At 53.5% G+C, this 18,814-nt stretch overlaps 2 protein-coding genes across 12 annotated transcripts in view; one reads left to right on the plus strand and one right to left on the minus strand.

Moving 5' to 3' along the window:
• KYAT1 (kynurenine aminotransferase 1) overlaps nt 1–3,463 on the minus strand; it is a 31,940-nt gene extending 28,477 nt beyond the window's left edge. For 2 of the 7 annotated variants that reach the window (XM_032418686.1, XM_032418681.1), the window contains exons 1-3: nt 3,309–3,463; nt 1,603–1,673; nt 929–1,079 (exon numbers count right to left, since the gene is read on the minus strand). The gene's annotated coding sequence lies outside the window, so the exon portion shown is untranslated. The other 5 variants (XM_032418688.1, XM_032418684.1, XM_032418685.1 and 2 more) reach the window with 5 other exon arrangements.
• A 102-nt stretch (nt 3,464–3,565) lies between these two features.
• The window catches only part of LRRC8A (leucine rich repeat containing 8 VRAC subunit A), a 27,127-nt gene continuing 11,878 nt past the window's right edge, over nt 3,566–18,814 (plus strand). Inside the window, exons 1-2 of one of the 5 annotated variants that reach the window (XM_032418713.1) lie at nt 3,566–3,659; nt 6,865–6,971. The gene's annotated coding sequence lies outside the window, so the exon portion shown is untranslated. Of the gene's footprint in view, nt 3,660–4,095; nt 4,810–4,849; nt 5,037–5,083; nt 6,009–6,864; nt 6,972–18,814 lie in introns of those variants that run through there. The other 4 variants (XM_032418714.1, XM_032418716.1, XM_032418717.1 and 1 more) reach the window with 4 other exon arrangements.

Genomic DNA, 18,814 nt, shown 5'->3' on the forward strand with positions numbered 1-18,814 from the left:
GAACAATCCCAGAAAATGAAAGCTTGGATGTGGATAGAATGGTCCCGAGCTCCACTCTGAACCAGCTATGGGACCTTGGTCGCGCCATGCTGCAAGCTCTCTAGGCTCAGCTTCCTCGTCTGTCCAAGGGGATAACAATAATGCAGTCATTCACAGAAAGCATTCAGCACAGGTCCTGGCCCACAGGAACCTGTCAATAAGAAGCTGTTAAAACGGGGCGCCCGGGTGGCTCAGTTGAGCGTCTGCCTTCGGCTCAGGCCATGATCTCAGGGTCCTGGGATCAGCCCTGTGTTGGGCTCTCTGCTCAGCGGGGAGTCTGCTTCTCCCTCTCCCTCTGCCTCTCCCCTCTGCTTATGCTTGTTCTCTCTCTCAAATAAATAAATAAAAGATCTTAAAAAAAAAAAAAAGCTGTTAAGATTTAAGCCTATACAGGAAAGTCTCTTGCCAGATAATGAATCCTGATTTTTCTTTCTCTTTTTCCGTCTTCCTTTCTTTTTTCAGTCTAAAACCAGAGAGTCCCTATAAGACAAATGTTTTGTGAAAACTTGAGTCAATTGTTCTGCCCCAAGGGAGGCGACAACTTGTCTGGAGAGATCTAGTAAGCACAGTGACTTACATCTAGTTTCCCTTGACTTTGGAATCGGCAAAGGAGAGAGAAATGACTTCTGGAGCCCAGACTGCAGGTATCCGGGTAAGAGGGGTGGTGGCTGGTGAGTGGAGACCCTGAGTGAGACACCTAGTAGGTAGCCCACTCCTTATTCCTCCTGGCACAGGATCCAGATCCAAAATTGAAATCTCACTCTTTAAGGCAGTTTTACACATGGGGGAAAATATATATACATTTATATACTTAATGCCTGGCAAGAACATTAAAGAGAGTCACATCTGTTTTACAGGAACTAAGGCTCAGGGCAGGGAAATGACTTACCCGAAGTCAAAGTCCCAGAAAAGCACAGAAGGGCCTCAGCAGCAAATCCAAAGCTTACACCATCGTCCAGGAATGAGGAAGTAGCATGAGCATTTGCTCATTTTTCCAAGGAGCTGGCAGCGCAATCTGGGAGTGGGATGTGGCCCCACGTCTGTTGGGACAGTACTGACAGTGATTCCTCTCTCACTGTAGCAGGAGTAACTTTGACTGGCTACAGAACTGGGGGAGGGAAGGGTCATGCCCAACTAACTAGATGTCCCAACACACTGGCAACCTGAGAACCCATGTGAGCGTAAACAGCTGGAAAGACAGGAACTACCAGTACTGACACCTGGATTCACAGGGGCAGAGTTCCTGCTTTAGCAGGTTGGCTGCCAATCTGGAGGGGGAAGGTATTCAGGGGTGGGGGTGGGGGTGTCCAGGAGGGAGGTGGGCGTGTCAGTTAAGAAGTTCCTCCTTGCTGTTAACTTTCCTGTGTTCCTTTGTCGCCCCCACCTGGATTATAAAATCCGGAAGTCCTACTCTTTGGAATTTGCACAGAAGTTAAGTGTGGCTGGAGGGTGGAAAGCCACAGATGTTGGCATGGGAAGGCATTCTCCAGGAGGAAGGAGTGATTCATGCAGATGCTAGACTGAACATTTCTAACCTGCGTGGTCTCTGATCATGTCAGTTACCTTCAGGTATGAGCACACCTCTGCATGGGTCTCCAGCGTCATCATTCCTCCTTCCAGGTATCCTACACGTTCTTCAGACACAGATTAAAAGTTACCTACTTTGAGAAGCCCTCTCTGACGCCACCCGGGCTGAGCCAGATGCTCCTGCCATTGTGCTCCCAAGGCCTGAGCTTCTGCCCACCACAGAGCTCATCAGAGATGCTAACCGCTGGATTGTCTGTCACCCTCACTAGACTTCAAGGACAGGAACTGTGTGTCTGTCCTGTTCTCTACCAGATCCTCAGCCTCTGGCAGCTCAACTAGGACTGGAGGTCTCCCAAAGCATTAGTGTGGATGATCCCTGGAGGTGGAGGGAGACCCAGGAGCCCAGCAATCTCTCTCAGGTAGTGGGGGAGTCAGGCCCTGCGGGGACCTCCTTTGGGCAACTACCTTAATTTCTCTGTGCTTCACTTACTGATCCGTAAAATGGGGCATGTAAAGCCCAAAGTAGGACGGAGGGGGGCACCCGTGGCTGTTGTGGTTGTGCTTGTTAGTTCCATAGGTGGGGACATGGAGGCTCAGGGAGGGATGTGCCAGGTTCACAGTCTCCAGGCTGGAAAGGGGCAAGCCTTGGACTCTAGTCTGGGCTCTTGCCTCTAGTGTTCCTCTCTTCATTCTACACATCACGTTGTCTCTGGTCTGTTCGACCTGTTCAGTCAGTAAACAGCCAATCAACAGTTAACTTGGATTAGCCTGTGTGCCAGACCCCATGCTGGGTGTCATGTGGTTGATAAAAAAAAAGCTTCTCAGTGGGAAGTGGGATAAGGAGACCCTGGCCATTAGTGTAAAACCCTCCAGGGCTCAAATTCCAGCTTCTCCCCTTCCTGGCCATGAGATATCACTAAAATCCCTAATCTCTGAGCCTTATTCCCTCCTCTAACGACAGGGGGAAATCAGACCTTCCAGCAGGAGGGCTGAACCCAGGCATTGGCTCAAGTCTCGACGGATCCGAGCCCTTATATCTTCATCATCTTATTTAAGAAATAAATTCTCCCCCCTTGCCCGGGTACCCAGGACTCCAGTTCTCCTGTCCGAGGCCACCACAGTTAACCACTTCTTGCGCACCTTACCAGACAGAGGTGCGCACACCCGCACACTCTCACACACGTTCTTTTCCACAAACTGTAGCGCCGATCAACGCGGCTCTTTTGCTCCTTCCTTTTTTTTTATCTAAGGTATCTTTGGAAGTCGTTCCATGTTAGTGCATATTGAACATTTTTCGTTTTAACGGCTGCACTGCATTCCATTGTACGGATTATTTCCTAACGTGGTTGCCGTTACTAGTGTCAGTGTGGGAACTGCGAGGACTCAGGCTCCACTGAGCGGTGTCCCGGTTCCAGCCCCGGCTCTGCCCATAAATGGCCAAGCTACCTTGGGCTTCTTCCTCCGCACAGATACCATCGCGGGGCACGGGGGTGCGGGGTGTGGGTGCAGAGAGGACAGCCTGACGGGTCCCAGCGTTGGAGTGCGGGTCAGCGTCAAGCGCGCGCAATTTATCCCCGCGGGCGGCTCCAGGCTGGGTTAAAATTTCGGCGCAGCCACTCAGCGTACGAGCAGCATCAAACGCAGCGAGTATTCTGGCACAAACGAGCTCGGAACCGGTTACCATGTCCTCCGGCCTCGACACCCGGCCTCGGGGCAGCAACGCGCAGGGACCAGCTACTCACCCCCGCCTCGGCTGCTTCACCGCTTCGTCCCCCAGCGCGCCCCGAAGGTTACAGCCAACCCTGTCCCTTTAAGGGGGCCGAGCCCGGTCTCCGCTACTTCCGCCCCAAACCAACATGGCGCGACCTGGGAATTGAGGGTGTGAAGGCGCGAAGAGCTCCCATCAAAAAGATGGCGACGCCCTAGCCGCAGCGCTCGCGCCTGTGGTGACGTCACTTCCTGGGCGGAGGAGGCTGAGTGGTGCAGTGAGGGACAAACAAAAGGAGGCGCCGGAGGGGCGCAGCGGCCGGCGGCGGGACGGAGCGGCGGGGGTGCGGGGCTGCCTGCTGGGCAGCCGGACCGGGCAGGACCAGGTGAGCGGGTGGGGCGGGGAAAGGGGCACGAGCTGTCACTTCTCGAAACCCACTCCTACACGCCCCCGGCCAGCTGCCCGGTCCCGGGCGTCTCGGGCAGCTCGGGCTCTGCCCACCGCGGCTGGCTCCCTGGGAGCCTCCCGCGGCAGCTCAGTTCGGCCTACCTCCTGGCTCCCCCGTACTCCAGGTCTCCGGGGCCCCACCCTCTTCCCGGTGCCGCGGCGCGCGAGCCCCCTCCCAGGCACCCCAGTGCCTCCCTGCGCTCTACATACCGGGAGTTTCCGCCTGGTCTCCCCCAGGTCCCCTTATCATCCCCTGGGTTCCCCCAGATCCTAACCCCTACACTCATACACTCCCCACTTTCGAGAGGTTCCACCTTGGAACCTCTCCTTCGCAGCTTTTTTTTTTTTTTTTTTTTTTCCGTTTTGAAAGGTTTCCCCGGTTCTCTTCTCCTGGGCTCCTGGCCCCCTCCACTTCCCTTGGACCCTTCCCTCCTCTTGATCGGGCGGGAACAGTGCCCTGACTTGGGGGCAGGATCCCTGGCTAAGATCTTGGGGCCCCTGTGGACTGGGGTTCCCGGGAAGACCGGTTCAGGGTCTGAGGCCCCCGGCCCTGCCCATGCCCTATGCATCCGTACGGGCCTGAGAGCCAGAGCTGATGAGGTCCGGGCTGGAGATCCAGCAAAGTTGATTCCCAGGCTGAAGGAGCATGGCCAGGGTGGTTGAGGTTCACGATGATTCTGCTTCTTTTGTTGACTGTTTTTTCCCCTTGGTCTGGACTGGAGTGAACCAAGATTGGGCTGGTGCTCAGCTGATGCAACTACGGACTGCCTTTTTTGGGAAGGAGGAGAGATGGTTGGGGGGTGTCCGACACCCTTCTGATTAGGACTTGGCTGGAAGGGTGGGGCTGACCACACTCCCCTCATGCTTCTTCCCCGGCTCTATCCCAGGAAGCCTTTTGAGGATGAGGTGTGAGGATGAGGAGGGAGAGAGCTTGTGAGGGAAAGGGAATTTGGGCCTAAATTGTGGAGGAGGGGTTTGGTGAGCTGAAAGGCTCCCATGGGCCTCACCCACCTTTCCCATTAGGAGTTTCTTTAACCTCTCGGAGCAGACAGACCGGCAGACAGACGGACTGGAGGCAGGAGGAGGAGGTCTGCTGTTGGTGACATTTCCTGTGGAGGGAATGGGGGAGTGGGAGTTTGTTCAGAGGGACTGGGCAGTGCTCGTGGCTCAGTCACACTGACATTGCCTTCATGAAGGTCAGGTCTTCCTCTGGCTTGTGAGGGGAGGCAAGGACAGATGACTTGTGCTGGCGGACTGGAGAGATGCTGGGGCGTGAATGACCGGCCTCTGTCTTCCTGTGTTCCCAGTCTTAGAGGTGCTTTGGGTTCTGGTCTAATGCCCCTCTGCCTTCCAGCGTACAGAGCAGGGGCCCAAGAAATGTTTGTGACTGCCCTCCTCCCCAACTCAATGATGTGCTTTTGTACTCCATCCCTCGGGCACACCCACCAGTTTCCTCTGCAAACTTTGAGTGGCCTTTCTGGACAGAGGGGGATCCTGAGGATTGCCCCATTGGGTCAGAACTTGGGGAAGTTGCTGGGTCTTGGGTTGCTGCCTGGCTTGGGCTGGACCTCACCTGTAGGAGCTGGAGGGAAGGGATTAGCCTGGTTCCTGGCTACCTCTCCTCTGAGAGTGGAGGTGATTCCAGGTTTTCACATGGGGACACTGAGGCATGGGTTAATGGTCTAAGACCTCATGAGGAGTCAGGTGAGAGAGGTGTGGGGCCCTAGAGCCCAGCACACCATCTCTCCATCCCTCGATCCTTTAATCATTCATTCGTCCATTCATCCACTTAGCCATTCTTTAGTAGGTGCCTGGCCTGGACCAAGAATGATGCTAGAGAACACAGTCCCTGGCCTCCTCTGAGCTGCAGTCTGGGAGGAGAGGCATGCAGGAAAACACTGACACAGTGGCCAGCATAATAATAGAAATATTACAGAGGAAGGAGGCCTTAGCTCTGGGTGAATATGTTGGGGGTGGTCAGTGTGTATTTCCTGGAAGAGGGAGGACTAGAAGCATCAGTGACAGGGAGTCCCAAGGCCTGAGTTCTGGTTCAGGCTGTGCTGTGGGCAGGTGACTGGGCTGCCCAGCCTGAGTGGGGACCGCGTCCTTGAGGAGCACAGGGTGGGGGTAGAGTCTGGCTTAGTGGCCTCTCCGTCTTTACAGCTCTAGGTGCTTTACTGCTAGTTGCCATCACCCTGTGTGGGTTTACTGGGTTATTGACCTATCTCTCCTTAAGGCTGGGGACTGTCTTCTGCTTCTTTCCTCGCAGCGCGATGCCTAGCACTGAGTAGGTGCATGAAATGCTTACTGGTAAACGTGGTTAAAAGGCTCCACAGTGCCTCCCAGAGCCATTCAGGTCCCTTTGTCTGCCTGTGCACTCCCCACCTGCACTCCCTCCTTCCTCTTAACTCCTGCTTATCCTTTGGCCTTTCCCCGGTGGCTGAGCCACCATCCCAACTCCTAGTGGTTTAGATACTCCCCGCCCCCACCCCTACTGTGGTCTGATCACACTTCTCTCCCCACCCTGCTGACTTGTCCTTTTGAGTCTTGTGAATGGTTCTGAGCAGAGTGCCTGGGAGGTAGTAGATGCTCACTAAATGCTCCCTGACTAATAGGGGCTGGTTGGATTTTGTGTTTGAGTCAAACTCGTGTGTCTGGGCTGAGGCTATGTTTTTGCCTGGACCCAGCTCGCCCCACTGTGGCTCCTGTCCAGCCATCTCCCACCTCCAGTCCGAGATCTAGTCAGACTGAACCACTCAGCATTGTCTAGATGTCATGTTCTCTCCCTTCCAGGCAAACTTGTGCTGTTTCTTATGCCTGGAATGCTCTTTCTCTAGCTTCTTTTCCTCAGGAGTGAACTCAGGCAACACCTTTTCCAGGGAGCCTTCCCTCACCCCACTAGTCTGGGTCTAGTGCTTCTTCCATGTCCTGTAGCTGCCAGGTATCCCCAGCGGAGCCCTGGGCTCCGCACAGCCAACAGTAATTGTTGGCATTTCCCAGTAGCCTGTCTGGTTCTGTCTTGTCACTCCAAGAGCCCAGCCCAGGGCCTGGCACCGAGCAAGCACTCAGAAAATATTGGCTGCACAGCAGGTAGCTCTGATAGTCACACATCCCTGCTGACAGTAGTTCTTACTTCCTCGTAGGGAGGCGGCTTCCATGGAGCGAGAGGAATGCCAAGACGCTGCCCAGACAGACGTGGGCCAGCCTCAGCACCGACAGCCAACACGCAGATAACAGAGCCATCGACGGGGTAAGGACTGGGCCCCTCTCCCTCCAGGCCAGCCTCCAGTCAGGTGCCTTCCCCAGCTTAGGGGGCAAAAGGCAGTATCCATCTCTGCAGTCCTTTACTCTTCTTACTGTAGATCCGGGGCATCTAGGGCAAAGGTGGCAGGAGACAGAAAGCTTCTTCCTTCTCCTGACTCAGTGGCCAGCGGAGGAGGATGTGGCTGCTGGACTTCGAATGCCAATGTTAGGTTTCATTGTGCACCTCTGTTCTTTGCTCTCTCAGCGCAGATCTTGTCGGTCTGACCTGACCACATTTCCCAAGGTGTGTTCCGTGGAACACCAGTTTCTGTGGTCACAGTGGTTGGATAACCCTGGGAAACAAGTTGTCCCTGCTGCAGGACTTCTCAGCCTTGACTGCATCGGAGTGAGCTTGAGGAGGCTCGGAGGGGGAGCCGGCACGTTGTGTGTCCCCATGCTTATTTGATCACGTGGACACCATTGGGGACCAGGGTTCCTTGGCCTGCACTTTGGAAACTGGTTCCCAAAGGCAGGAGAGTGCACTGGTTAAGGACCTAGACTTCATAGTCAGACCCGGGTTTGAGGCCTCGCTGTCATGTGTTCAGTGAGGGACTGTTGGCCAGTCACCCTACCTCTCTGAGCCTCAGTTTCCTTAGCTGTAAAAAGGCAATAATTTTAGCACCTTACCTCCCTGTAGGGTATTTTGAAGATTAAATATGTTGATAGAGGGAAGGCACTTAGCAAAGTATGTCCCAGGACGTGTTCCATAACCTGAGCGGCATTGGATGGACTACTTTATAATTTATAAAACACACCCTTATCAATGATTTCCTCTGGCCATTTGAGGAAACTCAGGCAGTGGCCTTTGTCCCTTATTTACAGATGTGGAAACTGAGGTTCAGAGGGAGGAAGCAGCTTGCCCAAGAGTTCAGGAAGGAAGGAGGGATGTGGGGCTGGAACCAGATCCTAGAATCCCAGGTCACGGTTCTCTGCCCGAGGCCTCCCTGCATCTACCTGTCACCTCGGCTTTTGGTTAAGGAAAACCTGGCCCTCCCCAGCCAGGATTTTAAAAGAAATAGTCATTTTTTAATTTTTTTAATTTTTTTGGTAATTACCAATATAGCCGTGTGTCTGCTGTATGTTTTGGTTTTGATGTCATGGAAAGCGAAAGTCTCCCGTGATCCCCATCTCCAGAGATATGAATGGGGAGGAGTGTATTATTCCACATGTATTATTACTGTTTGCTTATTTTTCCCATGTCAAGTCTTGTTAGGGCTGCTGGTTCGCAGTTTGCTCCCGTTTCATTTCCGGGCTCCCCCAGGACCCCTTTCCCAGGCAAGGGTGGATCTGCGTGTGAGCCCCGTCGGCACACTCCTGTTGCCCCCTCCTCACCATTCCGGGGTTTGGAGCTATCTGTGAGGGCGTTTACAGTAGCACAGGGGGGGTTAGGAAATGCCTGGTGTGTGATTTTGTTGACTCTCCTGTTTATTGGGACAAGGTCAGCAAACCCCAGCCCTCCCCTGCTGGAGTTTCCTGTTGGTTTTGAGGAACTCTGCCTCCCCGACAGGAGAGGGGAGGCCTGAGCTGAGGTCTCTCTGGCCAGGGATGAGCAGGAAGCAGCAGGTCCTACTTATCTGAGATCAGAATTCCTCCTCCGTGCCAGGGACAGCTTGGAGGGAACGGCATGGGCCGGCCTGAGAGGCTTCAGCCTCCGCTATCTGCCTAGGGCAGGGGCCAGGTTGGGAGTTGGGAGCGACACGCATGAGTTGCTGTGTTGCCTGAGTATGGCCCTGACTCATTTACCCTGGCAGTTCCCCGGGGACGTCTTGGTCCCTTCAGAATGCTCCTTTCAGGTTTTTTTTAAGATTTTATTTTTAAGTAATCTCTACACCCAGCATGGAGCTCGAACTCACTACCCCAAGATCAGACATCACACGCTCCACCAACTGAGCTAGCCAGGCGCGCCCCTCTCCTTTCAGGTGTTTGTTTTTTTTTTAAGATTTTTTTATTTATTCATTGAGAGAGACAGAGTGAGAGCATTAGGAGGGGAAGGGAGAGGCCGAGGGAGAGGGGGAAGCAGCCTCCCTGCTGAGCAGGGAGCCCGACATGGGGCTCGATCCCGGGACCCTGGGATCATGACCTGAGCCGAAGGCAGGCGCCTCACCGACTGAGCCAGCCAGGTGTCCCTCCTTTTGGGTTGTAACCTTGAGGGTGGGCAGGTGAGGAGAAGGCTGCCCTGTGATCTGGGTCTAAAGCTGCTCTGTTGGGACAGGAGGGATTTCAGGCCTGGCCACCTGGTTTTGTGGTCTGGCAGGGTCGAGCTGGGAACGAGGCGTCCTTACCTGGTGGCCTCGTTGGGCTCACTGGCCTGTCTTCCTCACCTGTGTTTCTTCCTCCTGTTCTTTCCCTGCAGTCTCTTTTTCTTCTCGCTCGAGACGCTTCTGGCCCCAGGAGTTGGCCTCTCCACCTTCTCCCTCCTCCTAGCAGCGGGGTCTTCATGTCCCCGGTCGTTGTCAGCGGCCACGGTCCGAGCACTGGGCGGGTGGTGCGCCGGGTCACTGCGTACACATAGTAGCTCTCCTCTGTGAGGTGGTTCCACCGTTTTACAGGCTCAAGGCCAAGGCTTGGAGGGACGAGGGCTCTTGCGGCGGGTGGCAAAGCTGGGACCTGAAGCCGAATCTGTTTACCTTGGCAGCCTACGCTCTTTCTACCCCACCTTCTGTTTTCCTTCTCCAGGTTCTCAGGCTCGGAGGCACTTCAGAGCTGCCCAGGGGCTTGCTTACAATGCTGGGTTCCCTGAGACCCCCCAGCACACACCTGCAGAGCCCGAGCCGGGGGTGGGGTTGGGGGGCAGGAATCTGTATTTTGAGGATGCTCCCAGGCTGGTGCGAGGCTGGTGGTCGGTCTGCAGACCGTGCCAGGAGACGCTGAGCAGGGTGACGCTTTCAGCCCTGGTCCCCGCTGTGGCCAAGGAGTCCCTGTGATTAGCCCTTGGTGTAGAAGCAGGGCCGAGCTCTCCTCAGGACCGGGGGTTCTAGTGACTTCCCAGTACATGCGGGGGGTTAACCATCCCTCCTTAAGGATGTGTGGGACTGAGGTTTCTAGAACGGCTTTTTCCCAGCCACAACATCCCCTGCTATCTTTCCCAGTGCGTTCCTACTGCATCGCGTAGCAAGTTCTATGTTTAACTGTCTCTTGAGGGCCTAAAACCTCAGAATTAAATGGACCGCTGCCGTATAGCCTGCCTGGAGTGACGTTCCACTGGAGGAAAAGAGGCTGTAAAATTCCGCAGCCCTCACGTGCCACCTGGACACCCTCAGAGGCGCCGCCACCAAACTCACGCCCTCTGACAGGATTGGCTCTTGACAGATGTGCTGGGCAGGGGCTGGGCACACGGGGATCCTGCCCTTCACTCCTTTCCCTGGCACCCTGCGTCAGGATCTCTGGGGGCAGCCGCCCTCCAGCCCAGAGAGCCGGGCCATAGGCAGCTTACCTTAGCCTCAGTCCCGGTCCCCTGGGGTCTCAGCAGATGTGTCTGCAGCCTCCCGTGGGTGCTCCTGCCCCCATTCCATAACTGGTCCAGGCACGCAGTGCTGGTGCTCATAGCAGACCGAGGCCCCTCTGCCCCCAGGGCCCAGATGTGGCACCTGGCTTGTGGGCCCAGACCCAACAGAGTGGGGCTCCCTTCTAGAGTTTCCTTAAAGCTATCCCCGAGATACCAGAGGCATTTGAGTATATTCTGCTAGGATTCCCTGTGACGGCCTTGATTCCACATACCCCTCAGTGAAGGGGTCTTGTCCTAGCAAGCATTTGCGGGGTTCTGGGTGCTCAGGTAGGGCCCGGGAGACCTGCTTGCCTTTGAGGCAGATTGGCACAATGGAAAGTCAGCCCTGTGGGGATCTGTCCCAGCACCTTCTAGCTCTGTGGCCTTGGGCAGGTCATTTAACCTCTCTCCCATAAAGGGACGGGTGAAACCTGCCGTAACAAGAACAGCAGCTACTACAGCGGTCTTAAATACATGGCAGGCACTGGGCCAGACCTTTCCACGGACTCTGTCATTCAGTCTTTGCTACAAGGCATGACCATTTTACAGATGAGGAAACCAGAGCCCTGGGAGGTAAGGTGACTTTCCCAAGGTCACCCACTGGTGAAGTGACAGGCACCTAAGGCACAGGAAGTGCTGGGTGGGCGAGGGGGCGGGTTGGGCCTCCAGCCTGGCCTGCTGCTCGGTGGGCTTGGATGGGAGCCCTCGGTGGTGTCCCTCACCTGTCACCCTTCACCTGTCAGGTAGGCCACAGCCTTGCAAGATTGCCTGAGGACAGACCTGTTTGGGAGGCCCAGCCCAAATGCGAGAGCAGTTTGGAAATGAAACTTGTGCCTTCCCCCTCTTGCCCTGACTGCCTCCCCTCTTCCTTTCCCGGGAAGTGAGGGTGTGCCTTTCTCTGCGGGGTGAGTGCCCAGCCGGGCAGTGCCCCCAGCTGCTGCTGACTCACCCCAAGTGGGTGTGGGGGCCTGGAGGGCAATGCCCTGCTCTTGAGCGGGTGGGGGCTGTGTGCCCCGAAGATGAGGTGAGAACTTTCTTCCCAGTCTGGCTCTGGGACCAGAGGAGGCCCAGGGGTGCTGACCGAGGAGCAGATTCACAGGCCCGGAGCCTTTCCGGGGCAGGGCCCCTGACCCACTGTCTTCCTCAGGCCTCTGGAGAATGGCCCTTCTCCCTTCCCTGGGAGAGCGTTAGAAGGACAGACCGCCTTCCCAAGTGTGGTACAAGGAGGGGCGCCAGCCTCCTGCCTCCCCTCTTGCCTGGGAAGCTTGCCCAGCATCTCTGTTTGGGCTTTAACAAAAGACTCTCTGTGCCCTGTTTACCCGCAGCCCAGCCTGCCTGCCATGCCTCGAGTGTGAAAGCCAAAGGTCTGCAGGCTGACGTGGGGGCTGGAGCATGCTTGGGTGGTCCCCCTCTGGGCTGGAGTGGGCAGCGGGTCATTTCTTTGACTCCCTCCCCCTTCTGGAAGAAGCATCAGGGGGAAATCAACAACGTCGAGGGATACCTAAGGGGTGGTTCTGAGAGCAAATCGCCAACTCTCTACCTCCATCCTTTACTGGGGTCCTGAGCCTGGCGGGGGCTCCAGAAGTTCAAGGCTCTTGAGTGTGGCCTGTGTGACGGGTCAGGTCCTGGAGGGCTCCGGGTGGTCTGGTCTGTGCTTGGACGTGCCTGTCCTTGTGGCTCAGCCCTCACCTGACTGTCTTCCCCCACTGAGCTCCGGGAGGGTTTTCTGTGATGGCAGGTGGGTTGTAACCATAGTGCACCTTCCTCTGGGCCACAGGCAGGATACGTTATGTCATTTAAGTAGTCACAAGAAGCCTCTGAGGTAGGTTCGGCAATATTCCCATTTTGCAGTTGAGGAGACTGAGGCTCAGAGCAAAGGTCGTTTGTCCTCAGGGTCTGAGCTTACCCAGCCTGGGTGCTCCTTCCCTACAGTGAGGACGGCGCCCCGTGGAGTGTCTGTCACCCGGGTGAGGCAGGCAGGGCGGCCTCACCTTCTCCTAACTCAGTAGATGGCAGGTCCTTCTCATAAACTTTTACAATCCTCTGAAATCACACAGTGAGGAAGGTCTTTTCTCCCCAGGTACTTTGCCTACTCATCAAAGTACCAAACTTCAATAATAGAAGAGTGTGTCGTATGGACAACCCGCTAGTCTTACCCACCCTCAGACTTGACTACGTATACTTCTATGTATAGCTTTCCAGATTTTTCTATGTATACAGCAATAAGTTACTGATATGATTTTTTTGGAAGAAGAGTGAGATCATGCTTCTCTTCTCCTAATTTCGTTACATTGCGGCCTGATCCCCATAACTGGAAAATTAAAAATCGTCCCCATTTTTAAGTGTGGCTTCAGGAGCATTAAAACCGTCACATCAAGGTGCAGCCACCAGTGATTTCCAGAATTTGTGCTCATCTTGCACGCAAATCCATGAAGCTCCGTCCCCGTTAAACGGGAGCTCCGCACCCTCCCCTCCCCCAGCCCTGCACTCACCCTTCTACTTTCTGTGTTTATAAATTTGCCTGCCTACTGCATATGAGTGGATTCCTGCAGCATTTGTCCTTTTGTGACTGGCTTCTTTCACAGAGCCTGTATTTAGCCTATATTTTCCTCTACTGGACAGCATCTTTTTTTTTTTTTTAATACCTGGACATCTTTTGGGTCCCTATATCCAGAGATATGAGGTAGGGAGCACTATTCTTATTTTAAAGTTGTAAAAACAGAGCCTCAGGCTAGTAATTGGCCCCGGGGTCATGGAAGGATTTCAGGTGAGAGCTGGCTTTGAACCTGTCTTCGCAGCTCCAAAGCTCTTGCTCTTTGCACTCCCCGAGATCTGCCTGTCACCAAGGGGAAGATAGGGGCTCCCTGGGTTGCTTCTCTGACCCCCAACCCCCACCCAGGGCCTCACCACGAGAACCTGGCCCCCCTTCTTCCCACCTGCAAGTGGAAAAGGGTCTGGCTGCCTCCTACCGACTTGGGCAGCTCCCTGGGGGCAGGGCAGCCCCAGGCAGGGGTGGGATTGCGTTCTGCGGGATCCTCAAGAGACCACAGGTGCCACCGTTCTGGTCAGGAGCAGGCCAGTTGGAAGGAGGAGATGAATTTGCTGCCCTGGCAATGGGTCCAGACCTGCTGCCTCCAGCTGAGCCTGGCAGGGGTGAGGACCGGAGAGAGGACCCGCCAGGAGGGGTAGAAATGGATGATTATTTTGGTAAATTTTGGCAAATATCTTTTGCATTAACTGGTTCAGATATAGTCTTTCTCAAAATATTTGAGACACAAGTGAAACCTCTTCCACAGTCCCTTTCTCTTCCCTCTCGGGGCGGGGAGGAATTATTATCTTGATTTGGGGGCTCTCCATGCATGTTTTTATAGCTTTACAACACTTGGATATATACATTATAGAAACCCTTACATAACATATAAGGCATTACTCTGTAGCGTGTTTTCTGGCTCAGCATCGTTTTGAGGTCTGTTCACGTTGGTACATGCAGGTATAGATCATTAACTTGTTACTTTCACATTCCATTGTATGATGATGATGATATATCCTTTCTCCTGTTGATGGATGGGTGGCCGCTGATTTGGGGCTGTTAGGAACAACTCTTCAGTGAGCGTTTTTGTCCATGGCTCCACGTGTGTAACGATTCTCTGACATCTCTAACTAGGAGAGGAGTGGCTGGATTGTAGGATGTGTGCATCCTAACCTCAGGTAGGAATTCAGCATTTTTGCCAGTCCCAGTGGAGTGAAATGGCATCTGATTGCATTCCCTGATTAGTAATGAGGTTAGGAATTAATTTCATGTATTAATTTCCATTTGCATTTTTTCTTATGAGTTGTCTATTCATTTTTTTTTTTCAAGACTTATTTATTTTAGAGAGAGAGTGAGCGAGCGAGCGCACATGCATGTGCACGAACTCATGGGGGGTTGGTAAGGGGGGCAGAGGGAGGGAGGGAGGGAGAGAGAGGGAGGGAGAGAATCTCAAGCAGATTCCCTGCTGAGCGCGGAGCCCAACTCTGGGCTCGATCTCACGACCTGAGATCGTGACCTGAGCTGAAATCAAGAGTCAGATGCTGGGCGCCTGGGTGGCTCAGTTGGTTAAGCGACTGCCTTCGGCTCAGGTCATGATCCCGGGGTCCTGGGATCGAGTCCCACATCGGGCTCCCGGCTCAGCAGGGAGCCTCCTTCTCCCTCTGACCCTATCCCCTCTCATGCTGTTTCTCTCTCTCAAATAAATAAATAAATAAAATCTTAAAAAAAAAGAGTCAAATACTCAACTGACTGAGCCACCCAGACGCCCTATTTGTGTATTTTGCCATTTCTTTCTATTGTATTGTCTCTTTTCTTGTGTTTGTAGGAGTTCTACATTTGATCTTAGCCAAAAGGCCAAGAAGCGACTGTAGGAGTTCTGTATTTGTCCTGGATAGTAATCCTTTGGTAGTTATGCACATTGCAAATATCTCTAACAAGTCTGTGCGTTCTTTTTACTTATTACGTTCTTCGATGCGCATATATTATAACTTAATGTGATCAAAGTAGCAGTCTTCTCCTGTAAGGATTCATACTTCTCCTTTTTTTTTTTTTTTTTTTAGGATTCATACTTTTCCAATAAGAAATCCTTTCCTCTCCTAAGTTGATCTCTTAGCTCTTTCTTTAAACATTTTCAGGTTTTGGCTTAGGTGTTCAGTTCATTGGAATTTTTTTTCATATAAGGAAGTGGACGAGGCTATGCTTTTCTCACGTGAGTAGCTGAGAGCCAACTCTGTTCATGGATGCCCATTCTTTCCGCCTGACCTGCAAAGCCAACACTGTCATGTCTGTTTCCAGACATTGCAGCGTCTGTTTCTACACTTGCTTTTCTGTTCCTGTGGTCCATCCATCTAGCCCTACATTAGCACCACATCGGCTGAATTCCTGTAGCTTTGTAGTAAGTCTCCTCCCACCTTGTTCTTCCAAATTGTTGTAGCTATTCTTTTTTTTTTTTCTTTTTTTTAAGATTTTTTTTTTTTTTTAAAGATTTTATTTATTCATTTGAGAGAGAATGAGATAGAGAGAGAGCATGAGAGGGGGGAGGGTCAGAGGGAGAAGCAGACTCCCTGCCGAGCAGGGAGCCCGATGCGGGACTCGATCCCGGGACTCCAGGATCATGACCTGAGCTGAAGGCAGTCGCTTAACCAACTGAGCCACCCAGGCGCCCATTCTTTTTTTTAAGATTTTATTTGTGAGAGAGAGAGAGCGCGAACGTGAGCAGGGGGAGGGGCAGAGGGAAAGAGAGAGAGCATCTCAAGCAGACTCTGCTGAGTGTGGAGCCCGACTCAGGGCTCGATCCCACAACCCTGAGATTGTGACCTGAACCAAAATCAAGAGTCAGACACTCAACTGACTGAGCCACCTGGGCTCCCCTGTTACTTACTTTTGTAGGTCACATACTCCAGATGGTTTTTTTCTCACCCAGTCATCAGGTGTCTTGCTCTAATGCGTTTTTATTATTTCACATATTCTATCATCTGATCATTTAATAAGTATTTAACCAGTCAGCCCATAATGGGCACCTGGGTGGTTTCCAATTTTCCTAGGGCATAAATAACACCGTGATGAACATTCCTGTAACTGATTCTTGTCCTAGAATCTTTCCCAGACAATTGGCGTCCTCCCTCCTCCTTCGTCCTTCCCGGGCTCCGCCCAGTTCAGCAGGTCTTCTCTCCACCATATTCTGGGCTCTGCATAAGGGACCCGGATGAACCTGGAGTGGCCGCTGCACTGTGGGACTCCTAGCCTCCCGAGCCCCCGGCCCCTGGGTGGCCTCTTGCCCACTGCCTCCCAAGCTTTCCTTGAGTGCAGCCAGGGGTCTCCCACCTCACTGGTAGATGTTAATCCCTGACTTCTAGGAGGGCACAGTCTCCAGCTCAGAGTGAGGCCTCTGTTCCGGAAGAAGGAAGAGTAGCTGGACCAGAACTCAGGGGACAGCAAGGCACACACATTGCCTTATTGTCTTTTCTCAGCTGCCTGAGTTCAACCCGTTGATCTTTGTCCTCTCTTCAGGATCCTCTCCAAATTCCCCACCTCTTGGGGCAGAGACCTGACCTGATCTGACCCAGCTCCCCATTGCCCTCCCCAAACTGCCCTCTCAGAGCTTCATATGAGGGCCAATTCTTCCTTTCTTATTTTCTCTTTCTTTCTTAGATTTTATTTATTTATTTGAGAGAGAAAGAAAGCTTGAGAGAGAGATCACACGCAAGGGGGAGGGGCAGAGGGAGAAGCAGACTCCCTGCTGAGCAGGGAGCCTGATGCGGGGCTCAATCCCAGGACCCTGAGATCGTGACATGAGCTGAAGGCAGACGCTTAATGACTGAGCCACCCAGGCGCCTGCTTGGTTTCTTTCTCTTTCTCTTTTCTTTTCCTTTTTCTCTTCTCTTCTTTCTTTCTTTCTTCTCTGTTTCTTTGGAACTCTGATATTTTTTCAATCACAAAGATAATGCACGCTGGTTAAAAAAAAAAGTTTCCTTTCATTCGGTTTCTTATTCCCACTCCGAGAGGGCGTCCCTCCCCACAGGGCAGGGACTGTTGGTCAAGGGTTTATCAGAATGGGACTGTATTTATTTATTTTTCTGGATCTCGCTTTTTTCCATATTGGTATTACAAACAGAGCTCCTTGGTTCCATTGAAAAGGCCATGGTGCGTTCTAGTGGCAGGAAGTGCTTACTGCCCGCCTACTGTGGGCCAGGCCCCGCCTACCTGTTTCTCTGCCAGGTGTCTGCCCGCCCTGCGGGTGCGTTGCTTCTTCCATTTCCTTCCTTTCTGGTCCTGTTCTGTGCACTTTCCAATCACCCCTAACTGTCTGTTGAAGTCAGGATTGCTCTGGGGGGCCAGGCCCGTGTCTGCTTCAGCCCCCTTCCACAGATGGGCGTGCTAAGGCTCAGAGGCATGAAGACGCCTGCCCAGGGTCACTCCAGCACCCAGGGCAGAGGCCCGACTGGCCCAGCCGTCCCTCCAGCGCTAAGTTCACGTCATGTAGCTCAGGGCTTGCTCTCCACCTGACCCAGGGCCCACACACAGGCAGTTTGGGAAGCCTCATTTCTGTGCCTCCTGATAGTCTTGAAAGCTTGGCGGGGTTTCTGTTCCCACACCCCTAGTTTATGGATGGGGAGACCAATGTGCCACCTTCTAGGAGAGGAGTCCTGGCTCCTGGACACGCTGTTCCCTCCCTGCCGGCTACACACAGGGGTGGCCAGGACAAGGGGGTGTCTGGTGGCATCAGCGGCTCTAGAATCAAGCCTCGCTGGCTGACCTCAGGGTGGGACGCAGTCGGAAGGGAGGCATCCAGGGTGGGCACAGGCCTGGGATCACACGCCCCTGGGCACCTTGACCACCTTTTACAAAATGTGGTCACGTTCACGACAGAGTCTCTGCTCTGGGACAGGGAAACAGGCCGTGGGAGAGAAGCTGTTCCACACGTCTGCTAGGAGGCCATACCGGTTAGGGAGGGCCCAGTGCAGGGAGGGGATGAACACACTGCCTGCAGGAAATGGCCTGAAAAGGGTGCTTTCTGTAACTGGGAAGGAAGATCCCCACTTCCTTGGGTCTGCCCGTTTCCCTGTGGTGCTCTCCTGACCGGACCGGCTGTGTCCCAAGGCAGCTGCCATGTGGGATCTGCTCTAGTGGCGTGGCCCCCTGGAGGCGCTGCATGCCTGGGTTCCCCCGTGGATCTGGCTTTGAAGGTAGGCCTCTGTCACTTACAGGTGAAGTTGGGCACATGGCTTCTCTCTCTGAGCCTTGGTTTCCCTATCTGTAAAATGGGTATGGGGAATATTTCAGCCTTAAAAAGGAGGAGAATTCTGACATCCATGCTAAAACATGGATGAGGGCTTTCTATTAACTGAAATAAGCCAGACATCAAGAGACAAATACTGTTACAGTTCCACCTTTATGAAGTACCTAGGGCAGTCAACTTTATAGAGACAGAAAGTAGAGGGGCACCTGGGTGGCTCCGTGGGTTAAGCGTCTGACTCTTGATTTTGATTCAGGTCCTGATCTCAGGGTTGTGAGATTGAGTCCTGCATCCAGCTCTGTGCCGGGCGTGGAGCCTGCTTAAGATTTTCTCTCTTCCGGGGCGCCTGGGTGGCTCAGTCATTAAGCGTCTGCCTTCGGCTCAGGTCATGATCCCAGGGTCCTGGGATCGAGCCCCGCATCGGGCTCCCTGCTCAGCAGGAAGCCTGCTTCTCCCTCTCCCACTCCGCCTGCTTGTGTTCCCTCTCTCGCTGTTGCTGTCTCTATCAAATAAATAAAATCTTAAAAAAAAAAAAAAAAA

The sequence above is a fragment of the Phoca vitulina genome, unplaced genomic scaffold (assembly GCF_004348235.1).
Source record: "Phoca vitulina isolate PV1807 unplaced genomic scaffold, GSC_HSeal_1.0 scaffold21, whole genome shotgun sequence".
Taxonomy (NCBI): Eukaryota; Metazoa; Chordata; class Mammalia; order Carnivora; family Phocidae; genus Phoca; species Phoca vitulina.